The 25,280-nt window shown below is 41.0% G+C and overlaps 33 non-coding genes across 33 annotated transcripts; all 33 read left to right on the top strand.

The window, feature by feature from the left end:
* Positions 1 to 12: 12 nt before the first annotated feature.
* TRNAH-GUG (transfer RNA histidin (anticodon GUG)) lies at positions 13 to 84 on the top strand. The gene has a single exon. It is a non-coding gene; the product is annotated as a tRNA-His (tRNA).
* A 1,857-nt stretch (positions 85 to 1,941) lies between these two features.
* TRNAH-GUG (transfer RNA histidin (anticodon GUG)) lies at positions 1,942 to 2,013 on the top strand. Its single transcript has one exon. It is a non-coding gene; the product is annotated as a tRNA-His (tRNA).
* Positions 2,014 to 2,262: 249 nt separating this feature from the next.
* On the top strand, positions 2,263 to 2,334 carry TRNAH-GUG (transfer RNA histidin (anticodon GUG)). Its single transcript has one exon. It is a non-coding gene; the product is annotated as a tRNA-His (tRNA).
* A 410-nt stretch (positions 2,335 to 2,744) lies between these two features.
* Positions 2,745 to 2,816, top strand: TRNAH-GUG (transfer RNA histidin (anticodon GUG)). Its single transcript has one exon. It is a non-coding gene; the product is annotated as a tRNA-His (tRNA).
* A 249-nt stretch (positions 2,817 to 3,065) lies between these two features.
* On the top strand, positions 3,066 to 3,137 carry TRNAH-GUG (transfer RNA histidin (anticodon GUG)). The gene has a single exon. It is a non-coding gene; the product is annotated as a tRNA-His (tRNA).
* A 397-nt stretch (positions 3,138 to 3,534) lies between these two features.
* On the top strand, positions 3,535 to 3,606 carry TRNAH-GUG (transfer RNA histidin (anticodon GUG)). Its single transcript has one exon. It is a non-coding gene; the product is annotated as a tRNA-His (tRNA).
* A 1,857-nt stretch (positions 3,607 to 5,463) lies between these two features.
* TRNAH-GUG (transfer RNA histidin (anticodon GUG)) lies at positions 5,464 to 5,535 on the top strand. The gene has a single exon. It is a non-coding gene; the product is annotated as a tRNA-His (tRNA).
* A 249-nt stretch (positions 5,536 to 5,784) lies between these two features.
* Positions 5,785 to 5,856, top strand: TRNAH-GUG (transfer RNA histidin (anticodon GUG)). Its single transcript has one exon. It is a non-coding gene; the product is annotated as a tRNA-His (tRNA).
* A 410-nt stretch (positions 5,857 to 6,266) lies between these two features.
* TRNAH-GUG (transfer RNA histidin (anticodon GUG)) lies at positions 6,267 to 6,338 on the top strand. The gene has a single exon. It is a non-coding gene; the product is annotated as a tRNA-His (tRNA).
* An 893-nt stretch (positions 6,339 to 7,231) lies between these two features.
* On the top strand, positions 7,232 to 7,303 carry TRNAH-GUG (transfer RNA histidin (anticodon GUG)). The gene has a single exon. It is a non-coding gene; the product is annotated as a tRNA-His (tRNA).
* A 5,116-nt stretch (positions 7,304 to 12,419) lies between these two features.
* On the top strand, positions 12,420 to 12,491 carry TRNAH-GUG (transfer RNA histidin (anticodon GUG)). The gene has a single exon. It is a non-coding gene; the product is annotated as a tRNA-His (tRNA).
* An 89-nt stretch (positions 12,492 to 12,580) lies between these two features.
* Positions 12,581 to 12,652, top strand: TRNAH-GUG (transfer RNA histidin (anticodon GUG)). The gene has a single exon. It is a non-coding gene; the product is annotated as a tRNA-His (tRNA).
* Positions 12,653 to 12,741: 89 nt separating this feature from the next.
* TRNAH-GUG (transfer RNA histidin (anticodon GUG)) lies at positions 12,742 to 12,813 on the top strand. The gene has a single exon. It is a non-coding gene; the product is annotated as a tRNA-His (tRNA).
* Positions 12,814 to 12,902: 89 nt separating this feature from the next.
* Positions 12,903 to 12,974, top strand: TRNAH-GUG (transfer RNA histidin (anticodon GUG)). Its single transcript has one exon. It is a non-coding gene; the product is annotated as a tRNA-His (tRNA).
* An 89-nt stretch (positions 12,975 to 13,063) lies between these two features.
* Positions 13,064 to 13,135, top strand: TRNAH-GUG (transfer RNA histidin (anticodon GUG)). Its single transcript has one exon. It is a non-coding gene; the product is annotated as a tRNA-His (tRNA).
* Positions 13,136 to 13,224: 89 nt separating this feature from the next.
* TRNAH-GUG (transfer RNA histidin (anticodon GUG)) lies at positions 13,225 to 13,296 on the top strand. The gene has a single exon. It is a non-coding gene; the product is annotated as a tRNA-His (tRNA).
* Positions 13,297 to 13,546: 250 nt separating this feature from the next.
* On the top strand, positions 13,547 to 13,618 carry TRNAH-GUG (transfer RNA histidin (anticodon GUG)). Its single transcript has one exon. It is a non-coding gene; the product is annotated as a tRNA-His (tRNA).
* Positions 13,619 to 14,026: 408 nt separating this feature from the next.
* On the top strand, positions 14,027 to 14,098 carry TRNAH-GUG (transfer RNA histidin (anticodon GUG)). The gene has a single exon. It is a non-coding gene; the product is annotated as a tRNA-His (tRNA).
* Positions 14,099 to 14,981: 883 nt separating this feature from the next.
* TRNAH-GUG (transfer RNA histidin (anticodon GUG)) lies at positions 14,982 to 15,053 on the top strand. The gene has a single exon. It is a non-coding gene; the product is annotated as a tRNA-His (tRNA).
* Positions 15,054 to 16,256: 1,203 nt separating this feature from the next.
* On the top strand, positions 16,257 to 16,328 carry TRNAH-GUG (transfer RNA histidin (anticodon GUG)). Its single transcript has one exon. It is a non-coding gene; the product is annotated as a tRNA-His (tRNA).
* An 89-nt stretch (positions 16,329 to 16,417) lies between these two features.
* Positions 16,418 to 16,489, top strand: TRNAH-GUG (transfer RNA histidin (anticodon GUG)). The gene has a single exon. It is a non-coding gene; the product is annotated as a tRNA-His (tRNA).
* Positions 16,490 to 17,532: 1,043 nt separating this feature from the next.
* On the top strand, positions 17,533 to 17,604 carry TRNAH-GUG (transfer RNA histidin (anticodon GUG)). The gene has a single exon. It is a non-coding gene; the product is annotated as a tRNA-His (tRNA).
* A 2,006-nt stretch (positions 17,605 to 19,610) lies between these two features.
* TRNAH-GUG (transfer RNA histidin (anticodon GUG)) lies at positions 19,611 to 19,682 on the top strand. The gene has a single exon. It is a non-coding gene; the product is annotated as a tRNA-His (tRNA).
* Positions 19,683 to 20,242: 560 nt separating this feature from the next.
* On the top strand, positions 20,243 to 20,314 carry TRNAH-GUG (transfer RNA histidin (anticodon GUG)). Its single transcript has one exon. It is a non-coding gene; the product is annotated as a tRNA-His (tRNA).
* A 1,201-nt stretch (positions 20,315 to 21,515) lies between these two features.
* Positions 21,516 to 21,587, top strand: TRNAH-GUG (transfer RNA histidin (anticodon GUG)). Its single transcript has one exon. It is a non-coding gene; the product is annotated as a tRNA-His (tRNA).
* A 1,204-nt stretch (positions 21,588 to 22,791) lies between these two features.
* On the top strand, positions 22,792 to 22,863 carry TRNAH-GUG (transfer RNA histidin (anticodon GUG)). The gene has a single exon. It is a non-coding gene; the product is annotated as a tRNA-His (tRNA).
* Positions 22,864 to 22,952: 89 nt separating this feature from the next.
* TRNAH-GUG (transfer RNA histidin (anticodon GUG)) lies at positions 22,953 to 23,024 on the top strand. Its single transcript has one exon. It is a non-coding gene; the product is annotated as a tRNA-His (tRNA).
* An 89-nt stretch (positions 23,025 to 23,113) lies between these two features.
* Positions 23,114 to 23,185, top strand: TRNAH-GUG (transfer RNA histidin (anticodon GUG)). The gene has a single exon. It is a non-coding gene; the product is annotated as a tRNA-His (tRNA).
* An 89-nt stretch (positions 23,186 to 23,274) lies between these two features.
* On the top strand, positions 23,275 to 23,346 carry TRNAH-GUG (transfer RNA histidin (anticodon GUG)). The gene has a single exon. It is a non-coding gene; the product is annotated as a tRNA-His (tRNA).
* Positions 23,347 to 23,596: 250 nt separating this feature from the next.
* On the top strand, positions 23,597 to 23,668 carry TRNAH-GUG (transfer RNA histidin (anticodon GUG)). Its single transcript has one exon. It is a non-coding gene; the product is annotated as a tRNA-His (tRNA).
* Positions 23,669 to 23,757: 89 nt separating this feature from the next.
* Positions 23,758 to 23,829, top strand: TRNAH-GUG (transfer RNA histidin (anticodon GUG)). The gene has a single exon. It is a non-coding gene; the product is annotated as a tRNA-His (tRNA).
* Positions 23,830 to 24,550: 721 nt separating this feature from the next.
* On the top strand, positions 24,551 to 24,622 carry TRNAH-GUG (transfer RNA histidin (anticodon GUG)). The gene has a single exon. It is a non-coding gene; the product is annotated as a tRNA-His (tRNA).
* Positions 24,623 to 25,033: 411 nt separating this feature from the next.
* On the top strand, positions 25,034 to 25,105 carry TRNAH-GUG (transfer RNA histidin (anticodon GUG)). The gene has a single exon. It is a non-coding gene; the product is annotated as a tRNA-His (tRNA).
* Positions 25,106 to 25,280: the final 175 nt, after the last annotated feature.

The following is a 25,280-nucleotide window of genomic DNA, read 5'->3' as shown; positions in this document are numbered from 1 at the left end:
GAGAGGGGCACAGCCGTGATCGTATAGTGGTTAGTACCTTGCGTTGTGGCCGCAATAACCCAGGTTCGAATCCTGGTCACGGCATTAAAAGACCCTTGGTTTTATTATTAATCTTTGTTTTTCCTACTCAAACAAAATTGTTTTTCATAAGAGAATTACAGAGAGGGGCCCAGCCGTGATCGTATAGTGGTTAGTACCTTGAGTTGTGGCCGCAATAACACAGGTTCGAATCCTGGTCACGGCATTAAAAGACCCTTCGTTTCATTACTAATCTTTGTTTTTTCCTACTCAAACAAAAGTGTACTTCATGAGAGAATTAGAGAGAGGGGCACAGCCGTGATCGTATAGTGGTTAGTACCTTGCGTTGTGGCCGCAATAACCCAGGTTCGAATCTTGGTCACGGCAATAAAAGACCCTAGGTTTTATTATTAATCTTTGTTTTTTCCTACTCAAACAAATGTGTTTTTCATAATAGAGTTACAGAGAGGGGCCCAGCCGTGATCGTATAGTGGTTAGTACCTTGAGTTGTGGCCGCAATAACCCAGGTTCGAATCCTGGTCACGGCATTAAAAGACCCTTCGTTTCATTACTAATCTTTGTTTTTTCCTACTCAAACAAAAGTGTACTTCATGAGAGAATTAGAGAGAGGGGCACAGCCGTGATCGTATAGTGGTTAGTACCTTGCGTTGTGGCCGCAATAACCCAGGTTCGAATCTTGGTCACGGCAATAAAAGACCCTAGGTTTTATTATTAATCTTTGTTTTTTCCTACTCAAACAAATGTGTTTTTCATAATAGAGTTACAGAGAGGGGCACAGCCGTGATCGTATAGTGGTTAGTACCTTGAGTTGTGGCCGCAATAACCTAGGTTCGAATCCTGGTCACGGCATTAAAAGACCCTTGGTTTTATTATTAATCTTTGTTTTTTCCTACTCAAACAAAAGTCTTTTTCATAAGAGAATTACAGAGAGGGCACAGCAGTGATCGTATAGTGGTTAGTACCTTGCGTTGTGGCCGCAATAACCCAGGTTCGAATCCTGGTCACGGCATTAAAAGACCCTTGGTTTTATTATTAATCTTTGTTTTTTCCTACTCAAACAAAAGTGTTTTTCATGAGAGAGCTACAGAGAGGGGCACAGCCTTGATCGTATAGTGGTTAGTACCTTGCGTTGTGGACGCAATAACCCAGGTTCGAATCCTGGTCACGGCATTAAAACACCCTTGGTTTTATTAATAATCTTTGTTTTTTCCTACTCAAACAAAAGTGTTTTTCATAAGAGGATTACAGAGAGGGGCACAGCCGTGATCGTATAGTGGTTAGTACCTTGAGTTGTGGCCGCAATAACCCAGGTTCGAATCCTGGTCATGGCATTAAAAGACCCTTGGTTTTACTATTAATGTTTGTTTTTTCCTACTAAAACAAAAGTGTTTCTCATGAGAGAATTACAGAGAGGGGCAAAGCCGTGATCGTATAGTGGTTGGTACCTTGCGTTGTGGCCGCAATAACCCGGGTTGGAATCCTGGTCACGGCATTAAAAGAACCTTGTTTTATTATTAATCTTTGTTTTTTTCCTACTCAAACAAAAGTGTTTTACATAAGAGAATTACAGAGAGGGGCACAGCCGTGTTCGTATAGTGGTTAGTACATTACGTTGTGGCCCCAATAACCCAGGTTCGAATCCTGGTCACGGCATTAAAAGACCTTGGTTTTATTATTAATCTTTGTTTTTTCCTACTCAAACAAAAGTGTTTTTCATAAGAGAATTACAGAGAGGGGCACAGCCGTGATCGTATAGTGGTTAGTACCTTGCGTTGTGGCCGCAATAACCCAGGGTCGAATCCTGGTCACAGAATTAAAAGACCCTTGGTTTTATTATTAATCTTTGTTTTTTCCTACTCAAACAAAAGTGTTTTTCATGAGAGACCTACAGAGAGGGGCACAGCCGTGATCGTATAGTGGTTAGTACCTTGCGTTGTGGCCGCAATAACCCAGGTTCGAATCCTGGTCACGGCTTTAAAAGACCCTTGGTTCTATTATTAATCTATGTTTTTTCCTACTCAAACAAAAGTGTTTTACGTAAGAGAATTACAGAGAGGGCACAGCCGTGATCGTATAGTGGTTAGTTCCTTGCGTTGTGGCCGCAATAACCCAGGGTCGAATCCTGGTCACGGAATTAAAAGACCCTTGGTTTTATTATTAATCTTTGTTTTTTCCTACTCAAACAAAAGTGTTTTTCATGAGAGAGCTACAGACAGGGGCACAGCCGTGATCGTATAGTGGTTAGTACCTTGCGTTGTGGCCGCAATAACCCAGGTTCGAATCCTGGTCACGGCTTTAAAAGACCCTTGGTTCTATTATTAATCTATGTTTTTTCCTACTCAAACAAAAGTGTTTTACATAAGAGAATTACAGAGAGGGCACAGCCGTGATCGTATAGTGGTTAGTTCCTTGCGTTGTGGCCGCAATAACCCAGGGTCGAATCCTGGTCACGGAATTAAAAGACCCTTGGTTTTATTATTAATCTTTGTTTTTTCCTACTCAAACAAAAGTGTTTTTCATGAGAGAGCTACAGAGAGGGGCACAGCCGTGATCGTATAGTGGTTAGTTCCTTGCGTTGTGGCCGCAATAACCCAGGGTCGAATCCTGGTCACGGAATTAAAAGACCCTTGGTTTTATTAATAATCTTTGTTTTTTCCTACTCAAACAAAAGTGTTTTTCATGAGAGAGCTACAGAGAGGGGCACAGCCGTGATCGTATAGTGGTTAGTACCTTGCGTTGTGGACGCAATAACCCAGGTTCGAATCCTGGTCACGGCTTTAAAAGACCCTTGGTTCTATTATTAATTTTTGTTTTTTCCTACTCAAAAAAAAGTGTTTTACATAAGAGAATTACAGAGAGGGGCACAGTCTTGATCGTATAGTGGTTAGTACCTTGCGTTGTGGCCGCAATAAATAAGGTTCGAATCCTGGTCACGGCATTAAAACACCCTTGGTTTTATTATTAATCTTTGTTTTTTCCTACTGAAACAAAAGTGTTTTTCATAAGAGAATTACAGAGAGGGCACAGCCGTGATCGTATAGTGGTTAGTACCTTGCGTTGTGGCCGCAATAACCCAGGTTCGAATCCTGGTCACGGCATTAAAAGACCCTTGGTTTTATTATTAATCTTTGTTTTTTCCTACTCAAACAAAAGTGTTTTTCGTAAGAAAATTACAGAGAGGGGCACAGCCGTGATTAGTACCTTGCGTTGTGGCCGCAATAACCCAGGTTCGAATCCTGGTCACGGCATTAAAAGACCCTTGGTTTTATTATTGTTTGTTTTTTCCTACTGAAACAAAAGTGTTTTTCATGAGAGAATTACAGAGAGGGGCACAGCCGTGATCGTATATTGGTTAGTACCTTGCGTTGTGGCCACAATAACCCGGGTTCGAATCCTGGTCACGGCATTAAAAGACCCTTGGTTCTATTATTAATCTTTGTTTTTTCCTACTCAAACAAAAGTGTTTTACATAAGAGAATTACAGAGAGGGGCACAGCCGTGATCGTATAGTGGTTAGTACCTTGCGTTGTGGCCGCAATAACCCAGGTTCGAATCCTGGTCACGGCATTAAAAGACCCTTGGTTTTATTATTAATCTTTGTTTTTCCTACTCAAACAAAATTGTTTTTCATAAGAGAATTACAGAGAGGGGCCCAGCCGTGATCGTATAGTGGTTAGTACCTTGAGTTGTGGCCGCAATAACACAGGTTCGAATCCTGGTCACGGCATTAAAAGACCCTTCGTTTCATTACTAATCTTTGTTTTTTCCTACTCAAACAAAAGTGTACTTCATGAGAGAATTAGAGAGAGGGGCACAGCCGTGATCGTATAGTGGTTAGTACCTTGCGTTGTGGCCGCAATAACCCAGGTTCGAATCTTGGTCACGGCAATAAAAGACCCTAGGTTTTATTATTAATCTTTGTTTTTTCCTACTCAAACAAATGTGTTTTTCATAATAGAGTTACAGAGAGGGGCCCAGCCGTGATCGTATAGTGGTTAGTACCTTGAGTTGTGGCCGCAATAACCCAGGTTCGAATCCTGGTCACGGCATTAAAAGACCCTTCGTTTCATTACTAATCTTTGTTTTTTCCTACTCAAACAAAAGTGTACTTCATGAGAGAATTAGAGAGAGGGGCACAGCCGTGATCGTATAGTGGTTAGTACCTTGCGTTGTGGCCGCAATAACCCAGGTTCGAATCTTGGTCACGGCAATAAAAGACCCTAGGTTTTATTATTAATCTTTGTTTTTTCCTACTCAAACAAATGTGTTTTTCATAATAGAGTTACAGAGAGGGGCACAGCCGTGATCGTATAGTGGTTAGTACCTTGAGTTGTGGCCGCAATAACCTAGGTTCGAATCCTGGTCACGGCATTAAAAGACCCTTGGTTTTATTATTAATCTTTGTTTTTTCCTACTCAAACAAAAGTCTTTTTCATAAGAGAATTACAGAGAGGGCACAGCAGTGATCGTATAGTGGTTAGTACCTTGCGTTGTGGCCGCAATAACCCAGGTTCGAATCCTGGTCACGGCATTAAAAGACCCTTGGTTTTATTATTAATCTTTGTTTTTTCCTACTCAAACAAAAGTGTTTTTCATGAGAGAGCTACAGAGAGGGGCACAGCCTTGATCGTATAGTGGTTAGTACCTTGCGTTGTGGACGCAATAACCCAGGTTCGAATCCTGGTCACGGCATTAAAACACCCTTGGTTTTATTAATAATCTTTGTTTTTTCCTACTCAAACAAAAGTGTTTTTCATAAGAGGATTACAGAGAGGGGCACAGCCGTGATCGTATAGTGGTTAGTACCTTGAGTTGTGGCCGCAATAACCCAGGTTCGAATCCTGGTCATGGCATTAAAAGACCCTTGGTTTTACTATTAATGTTTGTTTTTTCCTACTAAAACAAAGGTGTTTCTCATGAGAGAATTACAGAGAGGGGCAAAGCCGTGATCGTATAGTGGTTGGTACCTTGCGTTGTGGCCGCAATAACCCGGGTTGGAATCCTGGTCACGGCATTAAAAGAACCTTGTTTTATTATTAATCTTTGTTTTTTTCCTACTCAAACAAAAGTGTTTTACATAAGAGAATTACAGAGAGGGGCACAGCCGTGTTCGTATAGTGGTTAGTACATTACGTTGTGGCCCCAATAACCCAGGTTCGAATCCTGGTCACGGCATTAAAAGACCTTGGTTTTATTATTAATCTTTGTTTTTTCCTACTCAAACAAAAGTGTTTTTCATAAGAGAATTACAGAGAGGGGCACAGCCGTGATCGTATAGTGGTTAGTACCTTGCGTTGTGGCCGCAATAACCCAGGGTCGAATCCTGGTCACAGAATTAAAAGACCCTTGGTTTTATTATTAATCTTTGTTTTTTCCTACTCAAACAAAAGTGTTTTTCATGAGAGACCTACAGAGAGGGGCACAGCCGTGATCGTATAGTGGTTAGTACCTTGCGTTGTGGCCGCAATAACCCAGGTTCGAATCCTGGTCACGGCTTTAAAAGACCCTTGGTTCTATTATTAATCTATGTTTTTTCCTACTCAAACAAAAGTGTTTTACGTAAGAGAATTACAGAGAGGGCACAGCCGTGATCGTATAGTGGTTAGTTCCTTGCGTTGTGGCCGCAATAACCCAGGGTCGAATCCTGGTCACGGAATTAAAAGACCCTTGGTTTTATTATTAATCTTTGTTTTTTCCTACTCAAACAAAAGTGTTTTTCATGAGAGAGCTACAGAGAGGGGCACAGCCGTGATCGTATAGTGGTTAGTACCTTGCGTTGTGGCCGCAATAACCCAGGTTCGAATCCTGGTCACGGCTTTAAAAGACCCTTGGTTCTATTATTAATCTATGTTTTTTCCTACTCAAACAAAAGTGTTTTACATAAGAGAATTACAGAGAGGGCACAGCCGTGATCGTATAGTGGTTAGTTCCTTGCGTTGTGGCCGCAATAACCCAGGGTCGAATCCTGGTCACGGAATTAAAAGACCCTTGGTTTTATTATTAATCTTTGTTTTTTCCTACTCAAACAAAAGTGTTTTTCATGAGAGAGCTACAGAGAGGGGCACAGCCGTGATCGTATAGTGGTTAGTTCCTTGCGTTGTGGCCGCAATAACCCAGGGTCGAATCCTGGTCACGGAATTAAAAGACCCTTGGTTTTATTATTAATCTTTGTTTTTTCCTACTCAAACAAAAGTGTTTTTCATGAGAGAGCTACAGAGAGGGGCACAGCCGTGATCGTATAGTGGTTAGTACCTTGCGTTGTGGACGCAATAACCCAGGTTCGAATCCTGGTCACGGCTTTAAAAGACCCTTGGTTCTATTATTAATTTTTGTTTTTTCCTACTCAAAAAAAAGTGTTTTACATAAGAGAATTACAGAGAGGGGCACAGTCTTGATCGTATAGTGGTTAGTACCTTGCGTTGTGGCCGCAATAAATAAGGTTCGAATCCTGGTCACGGCATTAAAACACCCTTGGTTTTATTATTAATCTTTGCTTTTTCCTACTCAAACAAAAGGGTTTTTCATGAGAGAGCTACAGAGAGGGGCACAGCCGTGATCGTATAGTGGTTAGTACCTTGAGATGTGGCCGCAATAACCCAGGTTCGAATCCTGGTCACGGCATTAAAAGACCCTTGGTTTTACTATTAATGTTTGTTTTTTCCTACTAAAACAAAAGTGTTTCTCATGAGAGAATTACAGAGAGGGGCACAGCCGTGATCGTATAGTGGTTGGTACCTTGCGTTGTGGCCGCAATAACCCAGGTTCGAATCCTGGTCACGGCTTTAAAAGACCCTTGGTTCTATTATTAATCTATGTTTTTTCCTACTCAAACAAAAGTGTTTTACATAAGAGAATTACAGAGAGGGCACAGCCGTGATCGTATAGTGGTTAGTTCCTTGCGTTGTGGCCGCAATAACCCAGGGTCGAATCCTGGTCACGGAATTAAAAGACCCTTGGTTTTATTATTAATCTTTGTTTTTTCCTACTCAAACAAAAGTGTTTTTCATGAGAGAGCTACAGAGAGGGGCACAGCCGTGATCGTATAGTGGTTAGTTCCTTGCGTTGTGGCCGCAATAACCCAGGGTCGAATCCTGGTCACGGAATTAAAAGACCCTTGGTTTTATTATTAATCTTTGTTTTTTCCTACTCAAACAAAAGTGTTTTTCATGAGAGAGCTACAGAGAGGGGCACAGCCGTGATCGTATAGTGGTTAGTACCTTGCGTTGTGGACGCAATAACCCAGGTTCGAATCCTGGTCACGGCTTTAAAAGACCCTTGGTTCTATTATTAATTTTTGTTTTTTCCTACTCAAAAAAAAGTGTTTTACATAAGAGAATTACAGAGAGGGGCACAGTCTTGATCGTATAGTGGTTAGTACCTTGCGTTGTGGCCGCAATAAATAAGGTTCGAATCCTGGTCACGGCATTAAAACACCCTTGGTTTTATTATTAATCTTTGCTTTTTCCTACTCAAACAAAAGGGTTTTTCATGAGAGAGCTACAGAGAGGGGCACAGCCGTGATCGTATAGTGGTTAGTACCTTGAGATGTGGCCGCAATAACCCAGGTTCGAATCCTGGTCACGGCATTAAAAGACCCTTGGTTTTACTATTAATGTTTGTTTTTTCCTACTAAAACAAAAGTGTTTCTCATGAGAGAATTACAGAGAGGGGCACAGCCGTGATCGTATAGTGGTTGGTACCTTGCGTTGTGGCCGCAATAACCCAGGTTGGAATCCTGGTCACGGCATTAATAGAACCTTGTTTTATTATTAATCTTTGTTTTTTCTCGAGGGGGAAACCACTAAGAAAATTTTGTACACCTGATTTCAGATTTCAAATGACTTCAATTGAACTATCAAAGACTTCATTCGACTTCAAAGACTTCACTAACTGTATTTGATTTCAGATGACTTCAATAAAATTTATAAAGACTTCAAGGGACTTCAATATAATTTATAAAGACTTCAAGTGACTTCAATACAATTTATAAAGACTTCAAGTGACTTCAATACAATTTATAAAGACTTCAAGTGACTTCAATACAATTTATGAAGACTTCAAATGACTTCAATATAATTTAGAGACTTCAAGTGACTTCATTACATTTTAAGAACTTCAAGTGACTTCAATAGAATTTGTAAAGACTTCTAGTGACTTCAACATAATTTAAAGACTTGAAGTGACTTCAAGAGAATTTATAGACTAAAGCCGATTTCTATTTTTTTCTCAAGACTTCATTAAATTGTAATAATTAAAAAATATCTATGTACTTCGCTATGAAGTACTAAGGTGCAGAGCAACCGAAAGCAATTATCTATGCATAATTATATCAAGAATTAATTTACTTTAAGAATGCCTAAGTCACTAGATTTTACGCTTCTACTCTTACGCCGGTGTTAGTGGACAAGTAAGCCCCACCCCTTTCATGTCCCTCATTGCTCTGCGCTTTACTATTGGATCCCGCGGGGATAGGTCATACAGACGCGATTGACGTATTCCGAATAGAGAAAGAAAACGTCTAGCAAAGTAAGCAGAAAATGGAAGCTGCCAGTGGTGCTGAAACGGTTAGGGAATGGTTTTTAATTGCCATTAACAAGTTAGTTAAAGGTTTTGAACCTAACTTAATGGATTTTGAATACTTGTCTCTACGTGAAAATCGTTCGTTCTATAATTGTTTCTAAATCGAATCAAGTGTACTATACTTATGATTTCGTGAGTTCCAAAAACCAAACCAAGGCTTAACGAGAAGGTAAAAGAGATAGATGGTGGAAAACATAGAGTAAGATAAAATATTAAGTCCCGCCTTCTTTTCCAGCCTCCCCCCACCCATGAGGGGGGATTGTCGACTATCACGCGCGCACCGGACGCCTTTTTAGGCCTTCTTATAGTAAATTCCTTCTTGATTATATGGCGCAGATACAAGCCCGGATAGTATACTGATCCATTTGATCGTCGCTTATGTCTCAAGAATTCTGCGACGTTTCACGCGGGAAAATATGATCACGTGATCGGCCGCTATTTACGGAAAGAAGTTTTTGTCGTGGCATAGCTAACTCAATCACGCCAGTGAGCGCTTGGGCAGTAGTTTTTGCAAGGGGTCGGTCATTCATGAAATCCCGTACGCTACCCGCGAAATCCAACTTAAAAAATCTCATAAAAAATCCGAAATCAATAAAGAAATAACAAAACAGTAAAGAAATCACAAAATCAGTAGAGAAATCACAAAATCAGTAAAGATACCACAAAATCAACAAAGAAATCACAAAATCAGTAACGAAATCGCGAAATCCATTACAAAATTCACGAAATCCAAACTCAAAGAAATCACAAAATCCAACGAAATCAATTGAAATATCCCAAAATCTGCCGAAAACATGGAAAAAGTCCGAGGAAATCACGGGAAAAATTGCAAAATCCGTTGGATTTTATCGAATTTTGAAATCAAACAAAATCCGACAAAATAAATTGAATTCCGACGAAATCAAACGAAATCCGAAGAAATCAAATTGGATTTCGAAATCCCGTACACTTTTTCCAAAACGTCCGACCCCTCAGGTTTTTGAAACTGATTATCGTCTGATTCATACTCGAATTCATAGTTCAGAGAACTAGAAGACACAATTTTTAAATTGGCTGCTTGTATGCTGTATTTCGAAGGTTCCCAATTTAGTTAAATAGTAGTTTAAATTAAGCCAATTAAACTTCGCCACAAACAAAAATATATCGTTTTTACGAATATTCTTTGAAAACGGAATGATTAGCAGCCGACAATAAGTCCAAAAAGGAAAAAATTCTGGGGAAGAGTGTCTGGCACAAGAGTCTGGTAGCATTGCACCTCCGAAAACGGCCGAAAATTGAGGGATCAAGACCAGCCCCCCCCCCTGTTTGACTGGAAAATTTATAGGACATTGTCCACTGTAGTGTGCAGAAATAGTATCACATCTCCATAGTCAAGCTATCAAAACTTCCAAAATTTTATTGGTCAAACTGTCCAGTGACCCCCTTAGTTTTTAACAAAATTATGGCACATTTTAAAATTCCAGTGTCCTGTGCTTATTTCCGGCCCTGATCAAGACTATTGAAAATAAAATTTGAAGAAAAGGAAATTTCCACTTATGAAATACGGAATTTCAATAGACTTCAAGGGATTTTCTACCGCTTCATTTGACTTCAAGAGATTTCCAACGGACTTCGTATGACTTCTGGGAGACTTCAAGAGATTTCCGAGAGACTTCAAGAGATTTCCGAGAGACTTCAAGAGATTTCCAAGAGACTTCGTATGACTTCTCTTGACTTCAGAGAGACTTCAAGAGATTTCAAAGGGATTTCGTATGACTTCAAGAGACTTCAAGAGATTTCAAAGGGATTTCGTATGACTTCAAGAGACTTCCGAGAGACTTCGACTGACTTCAAGCGATTTCCAAGGGACTTCGCATGACTTCAAGGGATTCTCTAGGGACTTCCTAAGACTTCCGAGATTTCAACTAAACTTTGCGATTTATAGAGACTTCAAAAACAATTTATGGACTTCAATTGTGATTTCAAAAATTTTGTACACCTGATTTCACAAGTGGTTTCCCCCTCGTTTTTTCTTACTCAAACAAAAGTGTTTTATATAAGAGAATTACAGAGAGGGGCACAGCCGTGTTCGTATAGTGGTTAGTACCTTGCGTTGTGGCCGCAATAACCCAGGTTCGAATCCTGGTCACGGCTTTAAAAGACCCTTGGTTCTATTATTAATCTATGTTTTTTCCTACTCAAACAAAAGTGTTTTACATAAGAGAATTACAGAGAGGGCACAGCCGTTATCGTATAGTGGTTAGTTCCTTGCGTTGTGGCCGCAATAACCCAAGTTCGAATCCTGGTCACGGCATTAAAAGACCCTTGCTTTTATTACTAATCTTTGTTTTTTCCTACTCAAACGAAAGTGTTTTTCAAAAGAGAATTACAGAGAGGGGCACAGCCGTGATCGTATAGTGGTTAGTACCTTGCATTTTGGCCGCAATAACCCAGGTTCGAATCCTGGTCACGGCAATAAAAGACCCTTGGTTTTATTATTAATCTTTGTTTTTTCCTACTCAAACAAAGGTGTTTTTCATAATAGAGTTACAGAGAGGGGCACAGCCGTGATCGTATAGTGGTTAGTACCTTGAGTTGTGGCGCAATAACCTAGGTTCGATTCCTGGTCACGGCATTAAAAGACCCTTGGTTTTACTATTAATCTTTGTTTTTTCCTACTCAAACAAAAGTGTTTTTCACAAGAGAATTACAGAGAGGGGCACAGCCGCGATCGTATAGTGGATAGTACCTTGCGTTGTGGTCGCAATAACCCAGGTTCGAATCCTGGTCACGGCATTAAAAGACCCTTGGTCTTATTATTATTTGTTTTTTTCCTACTGAAACAAAGGTGTTTTTCATGAGAGAATTACAGAGAGGGGCACAGCCGTAATTAGTACCTTGCGTTGTGGCCGCAATAACCCAGGTTCGATTCCTGGTCACGGCATTAAAAGACCCTTGGTCTTATTATTATTTGTTTTTTCCTACTGAAACAAAAGTGTTTTTCATGAGAGAATTACAGAGAGGGGCACAGCCGTGATCGTATAGTGGTTAGTACCTTGCGTTTTGGCCACAATAACCCAGGTTCGAATCCTGGTCACGGCATTAAAAGACCCTTGGTTCTATTATTAATCTTTGTTTTTTCCTACTCAAACAAAAGTGTTTTACATAAGAGAATTACAGAGAGGGGCACAGCCGTGATCGCATAGTGGTTAGTACCTTGCGTTGTGGCCGCAATAACCCAGGTTCAAATCCTGGTCACGGCATTAAAAGACCCTTGGTTTTATTATTAATCTTTGTTTTTTCCTACTCAAACAAAAGTGTTTTTCGTAAGAGAATTACAGAGAGGGGCACAGCCGTGATTAGTACCTTGCGTTGTGGCCGCAATAACCCAAGTTCGAATCCTGGTCACGGCATTAAAAGAAACTTGCTTTTATTACTAATCTTTGTTTTTTCCTACTCAAACGAAAGTGTTTTTCAAAAGAGAATTACAGAGAGGGGCACAGCCGTGATCTTATAGTGGTTAGTACCTTGCATTTTGGCCGCAATAACCCAGGTTCGAATCCTGGTCACGGCAATAAAATACCCTTGGTTTTACTATTAATCTTTGTTTTTTCCTACTCAAACAAAAGTGTTTTTCACAAGAGAATTACAGAGAGGGGCACAGCCGCGATCGTATAGTGGATAGTACCTTGCGTTGTGGCCGCAATAACCCAGGTTCGAATCCTGGTCACGGCATTAAAAGACCCTTGGTTTTATTATTGTTTGTTTTTTCCTACTGAAACAAAAGTGTTTTTCATGAGAGAATTACAGAGAGGGGCACAGCCGTGATCGTATAGTGGTTAGTACCTTGCGTTGTGGCCGCAATAACCCAGGTTCGAATCCTGGTCACGGCATTAAAAGACCCTTGGTTTTATTATTAATCTTTGTTTTTTCCTACTCAAACAAAAGTGTTTTTCATAAGAGAATTACAGAGAGGGGCGCAGCCGTGATCGTATAGTGGTTAGTACCTTGCGTTGTGGCCGCAATAACCCAGGTTCGAATCCTGGTCACGGCATTAAAAGACCCTTGGTTTTATTATTAATCTTTGTTTTTTCCTACTCAAACAAAAGTGTTTTTCATGAGAGTGCTACAGAGAGGGGCACAGCCGTGATCGTATAGTGGTTAGTACCTTGCGTTGTGGCCGCAATAACCCAGGTTCGAATCCTGGTCACGGCAATAAAAGACCCTTGGTTTTATTATTAATCTTTGTTTTTTCCTACTCAAACAAAAGTGTTTTTCATAAGAGAATTACAGAGAGGGGCGCAGCCGTGATCGTATAGTGGTTAGTACCTTGCGTTGTGGCCGCAATAACCCAGGTTCGAATCCTGGTCACGGCATTAAAAGACCCTTGGTTTTATTATTAATCTTTGTTTTTTCCTACTCAAACAAAAGTGTTTTTCATGAGAGTGCTACAGAGAGGGGCACAGCCGTGATCGTATAGTGGTTAGTACCTTGCGTTGTGGCCGCAATAACCCAGGTTCGAATCCTGGTCACGGCATTAAAAGACCCTTGGTTTTATTATTAATCTTTGTTTTTTCCTACTCAAACAAAAGTGTTTTTCATGAGAGTGCTACAGAGAGGGGCACAGCCGTGATCGTATAGTGGTTAGTACCTTGCGTTGTGGCCGCAATAACCCAGGTTCGAATCCTGGTCACGACATTAAAAGACCCTTGGTTTTATTATTAATCTTTGTCTTTTCCTACTCAAACAAAAGTGTTTTACATAAGAGAATTACAGAGAGGGGCCCAGCCGTGATCGTATAGTGGTTTGTACCTTGAGTTGTGGCCGCAATAACCCAGGTTCGAATCCTGGTCACGGCATTAAAAGACCCTTGGTTTCATTACTAATCTTTGTTTTTTCCTACTCAAACAAAAGTGTATTTCATGAGAGAATTAGAGAGAGGGGCACAGCCGTGATCGTATAGTGGTTAGTACCTTGCGTTGTGGCCGCAATAACCCAGGTTCGAATCCTGGTCACGGCATTAAAAGACCCTTGGTTTTATTATTGTTTGTTTTTTCCTACTGAAACAAAAGTGTTTTTCATGAGAGAATTACAGAGAGGGGCACAGCCGTGATCGTATAGTGGTTAGTACCTTGCGTTGTGGCCACAATAACCCAGGTTCGAATCCTGGTCACGGCATTAAAAGACGCTTGGTTCTATTATTAATCTTTGTTTTTTCCTACTCAAACAAAAGTGTTTTACATAAGAGAATTACAGAGAGGGGCCCAGCCGTGATCGTATAGTGGTTTGTACCTTGAGTTGTGGCCGCAATAACCCAGGTTCGAATCCTGGTCACGGCATTAAAAGACCCTTGGTTTCATTACTAATCTTTGTTTTTTCCTACTCAAACAAAAGTGTATTTCATGAGAGAATTAGAGAGAGGGGCACAGCCGTGATCGTATAGTGGTTAGTACCTTGCGTTGTGGCCGCAATAACCCAGGTTCGAATCCTGGTCACGGCAATAAAAGACCCTAGGTTTTATTATTAATCTTTGTTTTTTCCTACTCAAACAAATGTGTTTTTCATAATGGAGTTTAAGAGAGGGGAACAGTCGTGATCGTATAGTGGTTAGCACCTTGCATTTTGGCCGCAATAACCCAGGTTCAAATCCTGGTCACGGCAATAAAAGACCCTTGGTTTTATTATTAATCTTTGTTTTTTCCTACTCAAACAAATGTGTTTTTCATAATGGAGTTTAAGAGAGGGGAACAGCCGTGATCGTATAGTGGTTAGCACCTTGCATTTTGGCCGCAATAACCCAGGTTCGATTCCTGGTCACGGCATTAAAAGACCCTTGGTTTTACTATTAATCTTTGTTTTTTCCTACTCAAACAAAAGTGTTTTTCACAAGAGTATTACAGAGAGGGGCACAGCCGCGATCGTATAGTGGATAGTACCTTGCGTTGTGGCCGCAATAACCCAGGTTCGAATCCTGGTCACGGCATTAAAAGACCCTTGGTTTTATTATTAATCTTTGTTTTTTCCTACTCAAACAAAAGTGTTTTTCGTAAGAGAATTACAGAGAGGGGCACAGCCGTGATTAGTACCTTGCGTTGTGGCCGCAATAACCGAGGTTCGAATCCTGGTCACGGCATAAAAAGACCCTTGGTTCTGTTATTAATCTTTGTTTTTTCCTACTGAAACAAAAGTGTTTTTCATGAGAGAATTACAGAGAGGGGCACAGCCGTGATCGTATAGTGGTTAGTACCTTGCGTTGTGGCCACAATAACCCAGGTTCGAATCCTGGTCACGGCATTAAAAGACCCTTGGTTCTGTTATTAATCTTTGTTTTTTCCTACTCAAACAAAAGTGTTTTACATAAGAGAATTACAGAGAGGGGCACAGCCGTGATCGTATAGTGGTTAGTACCTTGCGTTGTGGCCGCAATAACCCAGGTTCGAATCCTGGTCACGGCAATAAAAGACCCTAGGTTTTATTATTAATCTTTGTTTTTTCCTACTCAAACAAATGTGTTTTTCATAATGGAGTTTAAGAGAGGGGAACAGCCGTGATCGTATAGTGGTTAGCACCTTGCATTTTGGCCGCAATAACCCAGGTTCAAATCCTGGTCACGGCAATAAAAGACCCTTGGTTTTATTATTAATCTTTGTTTTTTGCTACTCAAACAAAGGTGTTTTTCATATTAGAGTTACAGAGAGGGGCACAGCCGTGATCGTATAGTGGTTAGTACCTTGAGTTGTGGCGCAATAACCTAGGTTCGAATCCTGGTCACGGCATTAAAAGACCCTTGGTTTTACTATTAATCTTTGTTTTTCCTACTCAAACAAAAGTGTTTTTCACAAGAGAATTACAGAGAGGGGCACAGCCGCGCTCGTATAGTGGATAGTACCTTGCGTTGTGGCCGCAATAACCCAGGTTCGAATCCTGGTCACGGCATTAAAAGACCCTTGGTTTTATTATTAATCTTTGTTTTTTCCTACTCAAACAAAAGTGTTTTTCGTAAGAGAATTACAGAGAGGGGCACAGCCGTGATTAGTACCTTGCGTTGTGGCCGCAATAACCCAGGTTCGAATCCTGGTCACGGCATAAAAAGACCCTTGGTTCTGTTATTAATCTTTGTTTTTTCCTACTGAAACAAAAGTGTTTTTCATGAGAGAATTACAGAGAGGGGCACAGCCGTGATCGTATAGTGGTTAGTACCTTGCGTTGTGGCCACAATAACCCAGGTTCGAATCCTGGTCACGGCATTAAAAGACCCTTGGTTCTGTTATTAATCTTTGTTTTTTCCTACTCAAACAAAAGTGTTTTACATAAGAGAATTACAGAGAGGGGCACAGCCGTGATCGTATAGTGGTTAGTACCTTGCGTTGTGGCCGTAATAACCCAGGTTCGAATCCTGGTCACGGCATTAAAAGACCCTTGGTTTTATTATTAATCTTTGTTTTTACCTACTCAAACAAAAGTGTTTTTCATGAGAGTGCTACAGAGAGGGGCACAGCCGTGATCGTATAGTGGTTAGTACCTTGCGTTGTGGCCACAATAACCCAGGTTCGAATCCTGGTCACGGCATTAAAAGACCCTTGGTTCTATTATTAATCTTTGTTTTTTCCTACTCAAACAAAAGTGTTTTACATGAGAGATTTACAGAGAGGGGCACAGCCGTGATCGTATAGTGGTTAGTACCTTGCGTTGTGGCCGCAATAACCCAGGTTCGAATCCTGGTCACGGCATTAAAAGACCCTTGGTTTTATTATTAATCTTTGTTTTTTCCTACTCAAACAAAAGTGTTTTTCATAAGAGAATTACAGAGAGGGGCGCAGCCGTGATCGTATAGTGGTTAGTACCTTGCGTTGTGGCCGCAATAACCCAGGTTCGAATCCTGGTCACGGCATTAAAAGACCCTTGGTTTTATTATTAATCTTTGTTTTTTGCTACTCAAACAAAAGTGTTTTTCATGAGAGTGCTACAGAGAGGGGCACAGCCGTGATCGTATAGTGGTTAGTACCTTGAGTTGTTACGCAATAACCTAGGTTCGAATCCTGGTCACGGCATTAAAAGACCCTTGGTTTTACTATTAATCTTTGTTTTTTCCTACTCAAACAAAAGTGTTTTTCACAAGAGAATTACAGAGAGGGGCACAGCCGCGATCGTATAGTGGATAGTACCTTGCGTTGTGGCCGCTATAACCCAGGTTCGAATCCTGGTCACGGCATTAAAAGACCCTTGGTTTTATTATTAATCTTTGTTTTTTCCTACTCAAACAAAAGTGTTTTTCGTAAGAGAATTACAGAGAGGGGCACAGCCGTGATTAGTACCTTGCGTTGTGGCCGCAATAACCCAGGTTCGAATCCTGGTCACGGCATTAAAAGACCCTTGGTTCTGTTATTAATCTTTGTTTTTTCCTACTCAAACAAAAGTGTTTTACATAAGAGAATTACAGAGAGGGGCACAGCCGTGATCGTTTAGTGGTTAGTACCTTGCATTGTGGCCGCAATAACCCAGGTTCGAATCCTGGTCACGGCATTAAAAGACCCTTGGTTTTATTATTAATCTTTGTTTTTTCCTACTCAAACAAAAGTGTTTTTCATGAGAGTGCTACAGAGAGGGGCACAGCCGTGATCGTATAGTGGTTAGTACCTTGCGTTGTGGCCACAATAACCCAGGTTCGAATCCTGGTCACGGCATTGAAAGACCCTTGGTTCTATTATTAATCTTTGTTTTTTCCTACTCAAACAAAAGTGTTTTACATGAGAGAATTACAGAGAGGGGCACAGCCGTGATCGTATAGTGGTTAGTACCTTGCGTTGTGGCCGCAATAACCCAGGTTCGAATCCTGGTCACGGATTTAAAAGACCCTTGGTTTTATTATTAATCTTTGTTTTTTCCTACTCAAACAAAAGTGTTTTTCATAAGAGAATTACAGAGAGGGGCGCAGCCGTGATCGTATAGTGGTTAGTACCTTGCGTTGTGGCCGCAATAACCCAGGTTCGAATCCTGGTCACGGCATTAAAAGACCCTTGGTTTTATTATTAATCTTTGTTTTTTCCTACTCAAACAAAGGTGTTTTTCATAATAGAGTTACAGAGAGGGGCACAGCCGTGATCGTATAGTGGATAGTACCTTGCGTTGTGGCCGCAATAACCCAGGTTCGAATCCTGGTCACGACATTAAAAGACCCTTGGTTTTATTATTAATCTTTGTCTTTTCCTACTCAAACAAAAGTGTTTTTCGTAAGAGAATTACAGAGAGGGGCACAGCCGTGATTAGTACCTTGCGTTGTGGCCGCAACAACCAAGGTTCGAATCCTGGTCACGGCATTAAAAGACCCTTGGTTTTATTATTGTCTGTTTTTTCCTACTGAAACAAAAGTGTTTTTCATGAGAGAATTACAGAGAGGGGCACAGCCGTGATCGTATAGTGGTTAGTACCTTGCGTTGTGGCCACAATAACCCAGGTTCGAATCCTGGTCACGGCTTTAAAAGACCCTTGGTTCTATTATTAATCTATGTTTTTTCCTACTCAAACAAAAGTGTTTTACATAAGAGAATTACAGAGAGGGCACAGCCGTGATCGTATAGTGGTTAGTTCCTTGCGTTGTGGCCGCAATAACCCAAGTTCGAATCCTGGTCACGGCATTAAAAGACCCTTGCTTTTATTACTAATCTTTGTTTTTTCCTACTCAAACGAAAGTGTTTTTCAAAAGAGAATTACAGAGAGGGGCACAGCCGTGATCGTATAGTGGTTAGTACCTTGCGTTGTGGCCACAATAACCCAGGTTCGAATCCTGGTCACGGCATTAAAAGACCCTTGGTTCTGTTATTAATCTTTGTTTTTTCCTACTCAAACAAAAGTGTTTTACATAAGAGAATTACAGAGAGGGGCACAGCCGTGATCGTATAGTGGTTAGTACCTTGCGTTGTGGCCGTAATAACCCAGGTTCGAATCCTGGTCACGGCATTAAAAGACCCTTGGTTTTATTATTAATCTTTGTTTTTCCCTACTCAAACAAAAGTGTTTTTCATGAGAGTGCTACAGAGAGGGGCACAGCCGTGATCGTATAGTGGTTAGTACCTTGCGTTGTGGCCACAATAACCCAGGTTCGAATCCTGGTCACGGCATTAAAAGACCCTTGGTTCTATTATTAATCTTTGTTTTTTCCTACTCAAACAAAAGTGTTTTACATGAGAGAATTACAGAGAGGGGCACAGCCGTGATCGTATAGTGGTTAGTACCTTGAATTGTGGCCGCAATAACCCAGGTTCGAATCCTGGTCACGGCATTAAAAGACCCTTGCTTTTATTACTAATCTTTGTTTTTTCCTACTCAAACGAAAGTGTTTTTCAAAAGAGAATTACAGAGAGGGGCACAGCCGTGATCGTATAGTGGTTAGTACCTTGCGTTGTGGCCACAATAACCCAGGTTCGAATCCTGGTCACGGCATTAAAAGACCCTTGGTTCTGTTATTAATCTTTGTTTTTTCCTACTCAAACAAAAGTGTTTTACATAAGAGAATTACAGAGAGGGGCACAGCCGTGATCGTATAGTGGTTAGTACCTTGCGTTGTGGCCGTAATAACCCAGGTTCGAATCCTGGTCACGGCATTAAAAGACCCTTGGTTTTATTATTAATCTTTGTTTTTCCCTACTCAAACAAAAGTGTTTTTCATGAGAGTGCTACAGAGAGGGGCACAGCCGTGATCGTATAGTGGTTAGTACCTTGCGTTGTGGCCACAATAACCCAGGTTCGAATCCTGGTCACGGCATTAAAAGACCCTTGGTTCTATTATTAATCTTTGTTTTTTCCTACTCAAACAAAAGTGTTTTACATGAGAGAATTACAGAGAGGGGCACAGCCGTGATCGTATAGTGGTTAGTACCTTGCGTTGTGGCCGCAATAACGCAGGTTCGAATCCTGGTCACGGCATTAAAAGACCCTTGGTTTTATTATTAATCTTTGTTTTTTCCTACTCAAACAAAAGTGTTTTTCATAAGAGAATTACAGAGAGGGGCGCAGCCGTGATCGTATAGTGGTTAGTACCTTGCGTTGTGGCCGCAATAACCCAGGTTCGAATCCTGGTCACGGCATTAAAAGACCCTTGGTTTTATTATTAATCTTTGTTTTTTGCTACTCAAACAAAAGTGTTTTTCATGAGAGTGCTACAGAGAGGGGCACAGCCGTGATCGTATAGTGGTTAGTACCTTGAGTTGTGGCGCAATAACCTAGGTTCGAATCCTGGTCACGGCATTAAAAGACCCTTGGTTTTACTATTAATCTTTGTTTTTTCCTACTCAAACAAAAGTGTTTTTCACAAGAGAATTACAGAGAGGGGCACAGCCGCGATCGTATAGTGGATAGTACCTTGCGTTGTGGCCGCAATAACCCAAGTTCGAATCCTGGTCACGGCATTAAAAGACCCTTGGTTTTATTATTAATCTTTGTTTTTTCCTACTCAAACAAAAGTGTTTTTCGTAAGAGAATTACAGAGAGGGGCACAGCCGTGATTAGTACCTTGCGTTGTGGCCGCAATAACCCAGGTTCGAATCCTGGTCACGGCATTAAAAGACCCTTGGTTCTGTTATTAATCTTTGTTTTTTCCTACTCAAACAAAAGTGTTTTACATGAGAGAATTACAGAGAGGGGCACAGCCGTGATCGTATAGTGGTTAGTACCTTGCGTTGTGGCCGCAATAACCCAGGTTCGAATCCTGGTCACGGCATTAAAAGACCCTTGGTTTTATTATTAATCTTTGTTTTTTCCTACTCAAACAAAAGTGTTTTTCATAAGAGAATTACAGAGAGGGGCGCAGCCGTGATCGTATAGTGGTTAGTAACTTGCGTTGTGGCCGCAATAACCCAGGTTCGAATCCTGGTCACGGCATTAAAAGACCCTTGGTTTTATTATTAATCTTTGTTTTTTCCTACTCAAACAAAGGTGTTTTTCATAATAGAGTTACAGAGAGGGGCACAGCCGTGATCGTATAGTGGATAGTACCTTGCGTTGTGGCCGCAATAACCCAGGTTCGAATCCTGGTCACGACATTAAAAGACCCTTGGTTTTATTATTAATCTTTGTCTTTTCCTACTCAAACAAAAGTGTTTTTCGTAAGAGAATTACAGAGAGGGGCACAGCCGTGATTAGTACCTTGCGTTGTGGCCGCAACAACCAAGGTTCGAATCCTGGTCACGGCATTAAAAGACCCTTGGTTTTATTATTGTTTGTTTTTTCCTACTGAAACAAAAGTGTTTTTCATGAGAGAATTACAGAGAGGGGCACAGCCGTGATCGTATAGTGGTTAGTACCTTGCGTTGTGGCCACAATAATCCAGGTTCGAATCCTGGTCACGGCTTTAAAAGACCCTTGGTTCTATTATTAATCTATGTTCTTTCCTACTCAAACAAAAGTGTTTTACATAAGAGAATTACAGAGAGGGCACAGCCGTGATCGTATAGTGGTTAGTTCCTTGCGTTGTGGCCGCAATAACCCAAGTTCGAATCCTGGTCACGGCATTAAAAGACCCTTGCTTTTATTACTAATCTTTGTTTTTTCCTACTCAAACGAAAGTGTTTTTCAAAAGAGAATTACAGAGAGGGGCACAGCCGTGATCGTATAGTGGTTAGTACCTTGCGTTGTGGCCACAATAACCCAGGTTCGAATCCTGGTCACGACATTAAAAGACCCTTGGTTCTGTTATTAATCTTTGTTTTTTCCTACTCAAACAAAAGTGTTTTACATAAGAGAATTACAGAGAGGGGCACAGCCGTGATCGTATAGTGGTTAGTACCTTGCGTTGTGGCCACAATAACCCAGGTTCGAATCCTGGTCACGGCATTAAAAGACCCTTGGTTCTATTATTAATCTTTGTTTTTTCCTACTCAAACAAAAGTGTTTTTCATAAAAGAATTACAGAGAGGGGCGCAGCCGTGATCGTATAGTGGTTAGTACCTTGCGTTGTGGCCGCAATAACCCAGGTTCGAATCCTGGTCACGGCATTAAAAGACCCTTGGTTTTATTATTAATCTTTGTTTTTTGCTACTCAAACAAAAGTGTTTTTCATGAGAGTGCTACAGAGAGGGGCACAGCCGTGATCGTATAGTGGTTAGTACCTTGAGTTGTGGCGCAATAACCTAGGTTAGAATCCTGGTCACGGCATTAAAAGACCCTTGGTTTTACTATTAATCTTTGTTTTTTCCTACTCAAACAAAAGTGTTTTTCACAAGAGAATTACAGAGAGGGGCACAGCCGCGATCGTATAGTGGATAGTACCTTGCGTTGTGGCCGCAATAACCCAAGTTCGAATCCTGGTCACGGCATTAAAAGACCCTTGGTTTTATTATTAATCTTTGTTTTTTCCTACTCAAACAAAAGTGTTTTTCGTAAGAGAATTACAGAGAGGGGCACAGCCGTGATTAGTACGTTGCGTTGTGGCCGCAATAACCCAGGTTCGAATCCTGGTCACGGCATTAAAAGACCCTTGGTTCTGTTATTAATCTTTGTTTTTTCCTACTCAAACAAAAGTGTTTTACATAAGAGAATTACAGAGAGGGGCACAGCCGTGATCGTTTAGTGGTTAGTACCTTGCATTGTGGCCGCAATAACCCAGGTTCGAATCCTGGTCACGGCATTAAAAGACCCTTGGTTTTATTATTAATCTTTGTTTTTTCCTACTCAAACAAAAGTGTTTTTCATGAGAGAATTACAGAGAGGGGCACAGCCGTGATCGTATAGTGGTTAGTACCTTGCGTTGTGGCCACAATAACCCAGGTTCGAATCCTGGTCACGGCATTAAAAGACCCTTGGTTCTGTTATTAATCTTTGTTTTTTCCTACTCAAACAAAAGTGTTTTACATAAGAGAATTACAGAGAGGGGCAAAGCCGTGATCGTTTAGTGGTTAGTACCTTGCGTTGTGGCCGCAATAACCCAGGTTCGAATCCTGGTCACGGCATTAAAAGACCCTTGGTTTTATTATTAATCTTTGTTTTTTCCTACTCAAACAAAAGTGTTTTTCATGAGAGTGCTACAGAGAGGGGCACAGCCGTGATCGTATAGTGGTTAGTACCTTGCGTTGTGGCCACAATAACCCAGGTTCGAATCCTGGTCACGGCATTAAAAGACCCTTGGTTCTATTATTAATCTTTGTTTTTTCCTACTCAAACAAAAGTGTTTTACATGAGAGAATTACAGAGAGGGGCACAGCCGTGATCGTATAGTGGTTAGTACCTTGCGTTGTGGCCGCAATAACCCAGGTTCGAATCCTGGTCACGGCATTAAAAGACCCTTGGTTTTATTATTAATCTTTGTTTTTTCCTACTCAAACAAAAGTGTTTTTCATAAGAGAATTACAGAGAGGGGCGCAGCCGTGATCGTATAGTGGTTAGTACCTTGCGTTGTGGCCGCAATAACCCAGGTTCGAATCCTGGTCACGGCATTAAAAGACCCTTGGTTTTATTATTAATCTTTGTTTTTTCCTAATCAAACAAAAGTGTTTTTCATGAGAGTGCTACAGAGAGGGGCACAGCCGTGATCGTATAATGGTTAGTACCTTGCGTTGTGGCCGCAATAACCCAGGTTCGAATCCTGGTCACGGCAATAAAAGACCCTTGGTTTTATTATTAATCTTTGTTTTTTCCTACTCAAACAAAGGTGTTTTTCATAATAGAGTTACAGAGAGGGGCACAGCCGTGATCGTATAGTGGATAGTACCTTGCGTTGTGGCCGCAATAACCCAGGTTCGAATCCTGGTCACGGCATTAAAAGACCCTTGGTTTTATTATTAATCTTTGTTTTTTCCTAATCAAACAAAAGTGTTTTTCATGAGAGTGCTACAGAGAGGGGCACAGCCGTGATCGTATAGTGGTTAGTACCTTGCGTTGTGGCCACAATAACCCAGGTTCGAATCCTGGTCTCGGCATTAAAAGACCCTTGGTTCTATTATTAATCTTTGTTTTTTCCTACTCAAACAAAAGTGTTTTACATGAGAGAATTACAGAGAGGGGCACAGCCGTGATCGTATAGTGGTTAGTACCTTGCGTTGTGGCCGCAATAACCCAGGTTCGAATCCTGGTCACGGCATTAAAAGACCCTTGGTTTTATTATTAATCTTTGTTTTTTCCTACTCAAACAAAAGTGTTTTTCATAAGAGAATTACAGAGAGGGGCGCAGCCGTGATCGTATAGTGGTTAGTACCTTGCGTTGTGGCCGCAATAACCCAGGTTCGAATCCTGGTCACGGCATTAAAAGACCCTTGGTTTTATTATTAATCTTTGTTTTTTGCTACTCAAACAAAAGTGTTTTTCATGAGAGTGCTACAGAGAGGGGCACAGCCGTGATCGTATAGTGGTTAGTACCTTGAGTTGTGGCGCAATAACCTAGGTTAGAATCCTGGTCACGGCATTAAAAGACCCTTGGTTTTACTATTAATCTTTGTTTTTTCCTACTCAAACAAAAGTGTTTTTCACAAGAGAATTACAGAGAGGGGCACAGCCGCGATCGTATAGTGGATAGTACCTTGCGTTGTGGCCGCAATAACCCAAGTTCGAATCCTGGTCACGGCATTAAAAGACCCTTGGTTTTATTATTAATCTTTGTTTTTTCCTACTCAAACAAAAGTGTTTTTCGTAAGAGAATTACAGAGAGGGGCACAGCCGTGATTAGTACCTTGCGTTGTGGCCGCAATAACCCAGGTTCGAATCCTGGTCACGGCATTAAAAGACCCTTGGTTCTGTTATTAATCTTTGTTTTTTCCTACTCAAACAAAAGTGTTTTACATAAGAGAATTACAGAGAGGGGCACAGCCGTGATCGTTTAGTGGTTAGTACCTTGCATTGTGGCCGCAATAACCCAGGTTCGAATCCTGGTCACGGCATTAAAAGACCCTTGGTTTTATTATTAATCTTTGTTTTTTCCTACTCAAACAAAAGTGTTTTTCATGAGAGAATTACAGAGAGAGGCACAGCCGTGATCGTACAGTGGTTAGTACCTTGCGTTGTGGCCACAATAACCCAGGTTCGAATCCTGGTCACGGCATTAAAAGACCCTTGGTTCTGTTATTAATCTTTGTTTTTTCCTACTCAAACAAAAGTGTTTTACATAAGAGAATTACAGAGAGGGGCAAAGCCGTGATCGTTTAGTGGTTAGTACCTTGCGTTGTGGCCGCAATAACCCAGGTTCGAATCCTGGTCACGGCATTAAAAGACCCTTGGTTTTATTATTAATCTTTGTTTTTTCCTACTCAAACAAAAGTGTTTTTCATGAGAGTGCTACAGAGAGGGGCACAGCCGTGATCGTATAGTGGTTAGTACCTTGCGTTGTGGCCACAATAACCCAGGTTCGAATCCTGGTCACGGCATTAAAAGACCCTTGGTTCTATTATTAATCTTTGTTTTTTCCTACTCAAACAAAAGTGTTTTACATGAGAGAATTACAGAGAGGGGCACAGCCGTGATCGTATAGTGGTTAGTACCTTGCGTTGTGGCCGCAATAACCCAGGTTCGAATCCTGGTCACGGCATTAAAAGACCCTTGGTTTTATTATTAATCTTTGTTTTTTCCTACTCAAACAAAAGTGTTTTTCATAAGAGAATTACAGAGAGGGGCGCAGATGTGATCGTATAGTGGTTAGTACCTTGCGTTGTGGCCGCAATAACCCAGGTTCGAATCCTGGTCACGGTATTAAAAGACCCTTG

Source organism: Phalangium opilio, unplaced genomic scaffold (genome assembly GCF_054372755.1).
Source record: "Phalangium opilio isolate 3A_F unplaced genomic scaffold, DU_Popi_V2 ptg000017l_1, whole genome shotgun sequence".
Classification (NCBI taxonomy): Eukaryota; Metazoa; Arthropoda; class Arachnida; order Opiliones; family Phalangiidae; genus Phalangium; species Phalangium opilio.
This window is presented reverse-complemented; position numbering and strand designations above follow the sequence as displayed.